The sequence below is a fragment of the Gopherus flavomarginatus genome, chromosome 25 (assembly GCF_025201925.1).
Source record: "Gopherus flavomarginatus isolate rGopFla2 chromosome 25, rGopFla2.mat.asm, whole genome shotgun sequence".
NCBI classification, from domain to species: domain Eukaryota; kingdom Metazoa; phylum Chordata; order Testudines; family Testudinidae; genus Gopherus; species Gopherus flavomarginatus.
In genome coordinates, this window is record NC_066641.1 from 8,420,852 (window position 1) to 8,428,705 (window position 7,854).

Genomic DNA, 7,854 nt, shown 5'->3' on the forward strand with positions numbered 1-7,854 from the left:
GTCCTCCTCTTCTGTGCTTCTCTCCATGGGTTTCAAAGCAACCCCGCAGCAAAGCCCCATTCTTAGCCAGAAGCAGATGTTCTAGGGAGGGAGAGCAACCGAGGATTCTGTACCTATTTTGTATATGTATAATAATTTGAGATGTTTTTAATTATTTTGACTGCTGAAATAAAGCATGTGAAATGATCCAAACAAACCTGTGGTGCTCTGGACTCTTCTCTCGTGCATGGCGCATCGGCAGACAGGTCCTGGGAGGTGGGGTGGGGGGGAGGTGTTGGGCAGTGCCCCATAGTTAGGGTCAACGGGAACGAGGAAGATGAGCCCTGTCCCCAGCTCTGTCTGTCTCTGCTCCACTTTCCTTTCTCTCTGTCCTTTCCTCTTTCACCTCCGAGCCAGCCTCTTGCTCTACCACTTAGGAACACAGGGGTTGCCAAATTGGATCAGGTAGTCCAGCGGCCGGTGGCTAGTACCGGCTGTTTCAGAGGCAGGTGCCCGGAGCCCCGCAGTCGCAGAGGTGGGACTTCCAAGCCTCCCCTTTGTCACACCTCCTCCCGCTTTCCTTCTCTTTTTCATCTCCTATGCTCCCTCTCTTCCTCTGCCGCCTTCCATCCCTTTCTTTCCTCATCTCATCCCCACTCTCACACCTCTCTCGCTCTCTCTGCCACGTTCTCTCTTTCGCTCCCTTCCCCAACACATTCCTTCTCTCCCCACCCTCTGTGTCCCCCACGTCCCTTGCACTTTGGCCCACCGGACTGCCTGGGCCTGGATCTCTTTCTCCGCCTCAATGCCTGTCTCCTTCTTTCGCTCCTCCGTCTTCTCTCTCTAGCCCCTCTGCCAGCTCTGTGCGGCCGGCTCTCTCTTCCCTTCTCCCCCGTGTCTGGTGTCCTCCAGCTGCTCCCAGCACTCCTTTCCACTCCCCTTGCCAGGAGCTGGGGAAAGCAAGTCCCTTTATGTTTTGTTTTCTTTCCCTAATGCTTGGAAGAAAGGAGCCACACGGGTCCTCTCCATCCACAGCAAGGCCAGCTTCCTCTGCAGGAAGGGCGGAGGGGGATGAGGAAACTGGGGAACAGCATGGGGCTGAGCTTGGGGGGCAGTTGGGCCCTGGAATCCAAAGGACACAGACGCGGTACAAAGTTGCCTTCGCCCTGCCCGTCCCCCCAAGCTGAGATGCCCAGGGGGGCTGCACAGAATTGGGCCTCCCTTTGTCGGGGATCAACGCCCGCTTGGCCACGTGACAGAGCTCCTGCTCCCTGTAAGGCCAGGGCGGGCGCTAGCCACTGGCATGGGGACGTTGGCACCGGTGGCCCTGACCCCTGCTGAGGTGAGTAACGCTGAGCAGTGGCTTGTGTCTCTCCAGGGCCCAGTTCCCCAGAGCTACTGGTGGGGAAACCCAGCCTGGTCCCACAGGTTCCTTTCAGATACCAGCAGCCCCCGAACCACAAACTGGAGGCACGCCGGGGCAGATGCTTATGGACGAGCCAACGTCAATCAAAGCCGGTCCCTGCACCCCGCCTCCCTTCCATGGATCAGACTGAAGGCTCGGGCCCCCTTCTTTGGGGCCCGGGCCCACCACCTCAGCCAAGGGCCAGAGAGATGGAAGCCTCAAAAAGACAAGCCAGCAAGTGCTGACTGCGTCTCTGCCTGGGGAACCGGCCATGGCCCGGTTGCCCTCATCCCCCAGCCGCCGAGCAGGAGTTGGGTTCATGGGAGACACGGTGCAAGTCTAACAGAACCGGCTCCAGCTGAGCGGGGACCCCGCTTCAGCGACTGCCCTCTCGGGGACGTGGGGGGCCCGGCTGGCGTGCGCGGAACTCGTCGGGAAATCAGCGCCCGCCTGACTTGCTCCCGAGGGGCAGGCTGGGAGCTGGGGCCTGGCGGGCGAGCTGCACTGTCTCTTTGTAGCTGATGGCCTGGGAGTGAACTGACTGGATCTTGAGAGCCTAGGAGAGGCAGGAGTTCTGGATTCTGCTGCTGGGGAGATGGGTGCAGAGACTGGGCCCGATTCCTGGCAGCTTTGACTTTCATTGCTGTGTGGATCTCACTGTCTGTTTCATTCTGCTTCAAAGGGCCCCTGGTGCCTCGGGAAAATTTGTTTCGAAATGGCCCTTTTCGAACCTCCTGGGCTTTTCTCTCTCCCATTCTGGCTTGCTAAGGGATGGTTGCCTGGAAACAGGCTTTTCCATGCATTGCTACTGTGTCTTTGGTGTATACCCCCCCCCAGTATTAAAAGCAGCTACTGTGCCAATGGGCCAGACCCACGCGCCGGGCCCCACAGGGCATCCCCACGCGCACACAGGCCAGATGCACAGAATTACACACACACCCCGGGTCCTTCCACTGCCTGCACCACTCACCCCTGCCTGCAGCACCGAAAGGCTGAGCGCACACTTGTGCCCATGCACCGTGCACAAGAACACACGAATGGGTGCAGAGGCACTGGCGCTTGCACGGAGACCTTCACACACACACACGCCGAGGCTTGCACACCTGCCCGCGATGCCGGTTCACAGATCCCCCCCAACCACTGAGCTCTGCTGAGGCCCCAAGTCACCCCAGCCTTACAATGAGACCATTGTACCCAGCTGGCCCTGTGCCCTCCTCCAAAATGAGATCATAGGCTGTTCGCCAAACGCTCCCCTAGCCCTAGGTCCACTGCCTCGCCGCGTTCTCCGCAGTGCTTCCCAGTGCAGGATGGAGAAGAGAGTCGCCGGCTTTTCCTGAAGTCTCTCCCTGCCCAGTCTGTGATCTGAACTGATTCCTCTTCGCAGATGTTGTCTGTTTCCCTTGCAGAGCCTGGAGAAGCCAGGGGAGGCTGGCGTCCTTTTCTGCTGCTGCCGCTGCTGCTGTTCCTTAGAGCAAAAGCAGGAGTGAAAGGAGGTGGAATCTTGCAGCTGAAGGTTTTGTGGGGCCAGCAAGGAAGATTCCGCGAGGATTTGTGGGTTTGGACCATTGGGAGCAGCACCGGGACTGCCAGGGAGTAAAATCCCTTTGTCAGGAGCCTATGCCATGAGCATTGATTGGACCATGTTGTGCCGATTAACCTCCGGTTCAGAGTCAGTTCCCCTAGGTGGGTTCCCCCTCCCCACGCTGCATTGCGTGTGTGTTTGCGTGTGTGTGCGTGTGTGTATTTCTCCTCCTTCCACCCTCTCATTTATGACTACTTTTTAAACCACTAATTCTTGCCTTCCCACCCAGAATGTAATAGGGATGGGACCGCCCGGCTTCTGCAGCCGTGAAACGGGGCTAGAGGAATGACCCTGCAGATGTTGAGTGACTCAACCCCTGCCCTGCTTTTCACAGGGGCTGAGCTCTTTTGGAAACTGGCCCAACCAGAGCAGGACCCTTTCTAACTGCCCGTAGGAAGGCTGGGAGTGACAGGGCGGTGCAGCTGGATCTCAACAAGCCAGTGGATTTTATTGGCGGACGGGAGCCCTGGTAGCGGATGGTCGAGCGCTGCTCCAGAACCGGGCAGAGGACCCAGCGCTGCTCTTGAATTGGAGAGGTTGGAGGATCCTAATGCAATTGGACTCTATCATCAAACTCTCCCTGCACCCAGGGCCGGCTCTAGGCACCGGCAAACCAAGCACGTGCTTGGGGCAGCACGTTTTCAGGGGCGGCATTCTGGCCAGTCTTTTTTTTTTTTCTTTGCTCCGGGCAGCATAAGCCTAGAGCCGGCCCTGGCAGCAGCAGAGCGTCGTGTGTGGGGGATGCCCTGGGGCTGGTGCAGTTCATGCTGCAGGGAGCAGTGCCCGCACCTTGTACCTAGGCCGGGCAGGCTCCGAGCAGGGGACATTTGGGCTGGGGGCCGCTCCGTGGGCACACGGAGCCGCCAGCAGGTACCGCAGGGCAGCCACCCCCCCAGCGCTGCAGCTGGGGCTGAGCGAAGCTGCCCGAGCTGCCCAGGGACTGTGGCAGCGCGGCCAGAAGCAGCAGCAGCAGCGGGGCTATAGAGAGCGGGGCGCTGCCATGTGGGACCCGTGTCCCACTCTCAGGGGCTCCGCTCTCTCTGGGACTACCCTGCCCCAGCTCCTCAGCCCCCTGCCAGGGCGGTCCCCCGGCTCTGCCCTCCTGGGTCCCAGCCAGTCCTGGAGGCAGGAGCCCTGGCTGGAGGGGGCTCGGGACCCCCACTGCTTACCCAGACCCTGCCAGTGCCGGACCGGCTGGAGGTGAGGGGGGAGCAGGTGGAGTCCACACTGGTAGGGGGGAGCTCAGGGCTGGGGTGGCAGGGGGTGCGGGTGGAGTAGGGGGAAGAGACAGCCCAGTGCTGGGGCAGCAGGGGGTGTGGGTGTTGGGGGGGACAGAGAGCCCAGGGCTGGGGCGGCAGGGGGTATGGGTGGGGGAAGGCACTGGTGGGGCGTTGAGAGCCAGGGCTGGGGTGGGGGCAGCCAAATTTTTTTTTTTGCTTGGGGTGGCAAAAACCCTAGAGCCGGCCCTGCCTGCACCCTTAGGAACTAGCCAGAGGTCTGAGTTTTCACATAGTTGTATTGTTCCTTCTTTGGCGCCTCTTGTTTTCTTAACTTCCCTCCCCACTCCCAGCATTTTTGGCTCGGTTTACGTCCGCCCTCGAGCAAGGCGAGGAGAGAAAGATGCTCTTTCAGCGCTGACAGCAGCTGCTGGAGCCTGAGTGATGGCCCGGGGCCTGGAAGCGCGTTAGGAATTGACGAGGTCCGGCGAGTTGCCTCGGAGATGCAGGGGTCTTGCAGCAATTTGCCGGGTGTGAGAGCGTCTTTTTCAGAAGCAAGGAGGGAAAGCTGGGCCCAGAGGGGAGGACGTGTGTTCACTGCTGGGGGACCAGAGAAAAGCCTGGGGAGGCTGCATGCCTGAAGGAATGAGAGCCTCTAAGCAAAGCGGCTGGGAAAATGGAGATATCTGTACATACAATACCCGGCTGATAGCCGGCCACAGCTACACCTGTATATGAATGCAGAGTGTGTGTGTGAGCAAGTCTGCATTGGGGAGGCTGTGTTGTCATGTGCAGATGCTTCTGAGTCCGTCTTCTTGTGGGGAGGGTTGCGAGTGCATGTCCTTGTTTGCATGTGCCTGTGGTTGTGTTGAGTCTGGGTTCCTGAAGTTGGATTGAGGGAGATGCCTGTGGGGTGGGTGGGGGTGGTTGTGAGTCTGGTCTTGGGTACGTGTGTGTGTGAGATTAGCCTAGTTTGGTTAAGAGGTGGCTGTGAGTCTGTGCTGTGGTGTGTGTGTGTGTTGGGGAGGGTTGTGTAGGTTTGCGGCTGTCTGGGAATCTGAGTTCTTGTGCGGTGGGGAAATTGTGAATCTGCATGTGTGTGTGTGGGGGGGGTGTGACGAACTGGGTATGTTCTTGATGTTTCCTCTGAATACTGTGTTGGTGCCTCAGTGTCCCCTATGCAGTTCTTAAGTATCTAGGTGGTGGGATAAGGGTGTGTGATTGCTGAAGAGCAAAGGGCCAGTGCACCTAAATGCCTGGCACTCTGTCTCCTGGCAACTGATGGCCTGGGCCCCTTCTCTGCAAAGGTGCCAGCTGAAGGTGTTGGAGACAAAGAGATCAGGTGACCTCCTGGCCCCGGAAAAGGAGCTTAGCAGAGAGGAGGGGCTGGGGGGGGTTGTTAGTCTGGAGTTGGCTGGGGTCGAGGAGTGGAGGGCAGACGTGGGGGGTCTGGCTCACTGACCCCCAGAATGGACCCAGCCGAGGGGTCCGGTTCGCTGTATCTACAAGCTCTGTTTTAGACCCTGTTCCTGTCATCGAATAAACCTCTGTGTTACTGGCTGGCTGAGTCATGTCTGACTGCAAAGTGGGGGTGCAGGACCCTGTGGCTCCCCCAGGACCCCGCTGGGGCAGGCTAGCTGTGGGAAGCGCACGGAGGGGCAGAGGATGCTGAATGCTCCAAGGAGAGACCCAGGAGGTGAAGCTGTGTGAGCTTCTTGCCCTGAACAAGTCTGCTCCAAGGGAGAGGAGGCTCCCCAAAGTCCTGACTGGCTTGGTGGGGAGCAGTTCCAGAGCATCGCCCGGGGACTCCGTGACAGTGGGGAGCTAGAGATCTGTGTTCATATATGGATTGTCACCGGCCCTTTAAGAAGGGAGATGCCAGTGCACCTGTGTCTGGTCAGTTGATCCATCTAATTAGGTTTAAGAGAGGGCACCTGGGCTGGAGACTGGGCAATTCAGAGCCAGGGAGCTGCAGCTGCAGCTGCAGCTGCCAGGAAAAGAGCCCCAGGAGAGCCTAGACAGAGCTGAGCTCAGAGGAGACCTGGATCAGAACCACAGGTGAGAACTGACCAATGCTGGGTGGAAGGATGGGGCAGTGGTCCTGGAGCAAAGGGGGAAGCTAGCTCAGTGAGGGGAAGCCAAGCCTGGAAGCAAGAGAGAGGTGTCCTGGGCAGGGGTAGGACTCGAACCTGCAGGGGGACCTGGGGAGCGGAGCCCTGCAGGGAGCTGTCTTGTAGGAGACCTGATTTGGGGGCTGTGGTATGAGTCAGAAGACTGCAGGCCTCCTTGATGGCAGCCAGAGTGAGGCCCAGGGTCAGAGGAAGGGAACAGGGACCCCAGTGCTGCTCTTGACTCTCGGGTGAGGAGCTGGAGATGGTGTCCCTGGAGAGGGGCCTGGAAAATCCTGCTGTATCTTTCTCTGGTTAGTGTGGAAACTGGAGAAGGGTTTTGTTACAAGGGTTTAGGGGGATTTATTGAACGGGTGCATGTGAATCAAGGCCGTATTGGACAGTGAGAGGCTGTGCTCATTTCCTGGGTGGAGTGAAAGGGAAACTGAGGCAAGGCACACTTGTTGTCGCAGATGGGTACCTGAATTGGGGGAGCTGCCTTATTACATAGATGTGTATCTGTGGTGGGCTATAAAATGACACTTATGTGGACAGAGCTCAATAGAGAGAGGTGTGTTTGGCTGTTTGGGAGCCCGTGTTCTTGTGCATCCGACGAAGTGGGTATTCACTCACGAAAGCTCATGCTCCAATACGTCTGTTAGTCTATAAGGTGCCACAGGACTCTTAGTCTGGATCTGTAAAAGCAGCAAACACGGCTACCCCTCTGATACGTGTTCTTGTGCGCGGTTGTCAGGTTGGTCGACGTGGTTGTGAATCTGTTTTTTGCACGTATATGCTTGTAAGTCTGTGTCCATAGCTGGTTGTGAGTCGGTGTTTCCATGTGTGCTTGTGAGTCTGTTTTCTTCTAGGAGTTGGGGGGAAGGAGGGTTAGTCATGTGTTGGGATTCCTGTGAGTCTCTGTGGTGTGGCTCGTTGTAAGCTTTGTCAGGTGGGAGGCTGGTTGTGAGTCTGTGCTCCTGTGTGTGACTGAGCCCTGGGATCTTGCTAGCATGACTGTGTATACGATTTACGGGGGCCAGCATCTGGGGTCTGAAACCCCCTTTGCTCGGTGAAGACCTCCCTCTTCGCAGAAGTGGGTCACCCCAATGCGGCACAAAGCCTCTGCTGAATGCTACGCTAAAGGGAAGGCTGGGAGAGGCTATACGATTCGGGTGGGTTCTGAAACACCTGTCTAGCGGGGTTTCCCTATTGCAGGCTCTCTGATCTCCGGAGTCTAAGGGAAGGATGGAGCCGATGTAGGACTATAAGCTGGGAAAGGAGGGCAGGGAGCGTGAGCAAGAGACTTCCCTAAAAGCAAATGTACCCTGGGCTTTTCCAGAAATCCCACCCATCTAGCAAACAACCTGACACACATCTGGCTGACTAGTTTGGCCTGCTATTGAACAGAGCTGGTTAGAAATCTTCCCATGGAATATTTTTCCACTGGGAAATGCCATTTCATCAAAATTAAAACATCCTGTCACTTTTTAACAATTTTGTTTGGGGGTGTGGGGGGATAGACACAGAGCATTTGGATAAGAGCATTTAAAATGTTTTAGCATT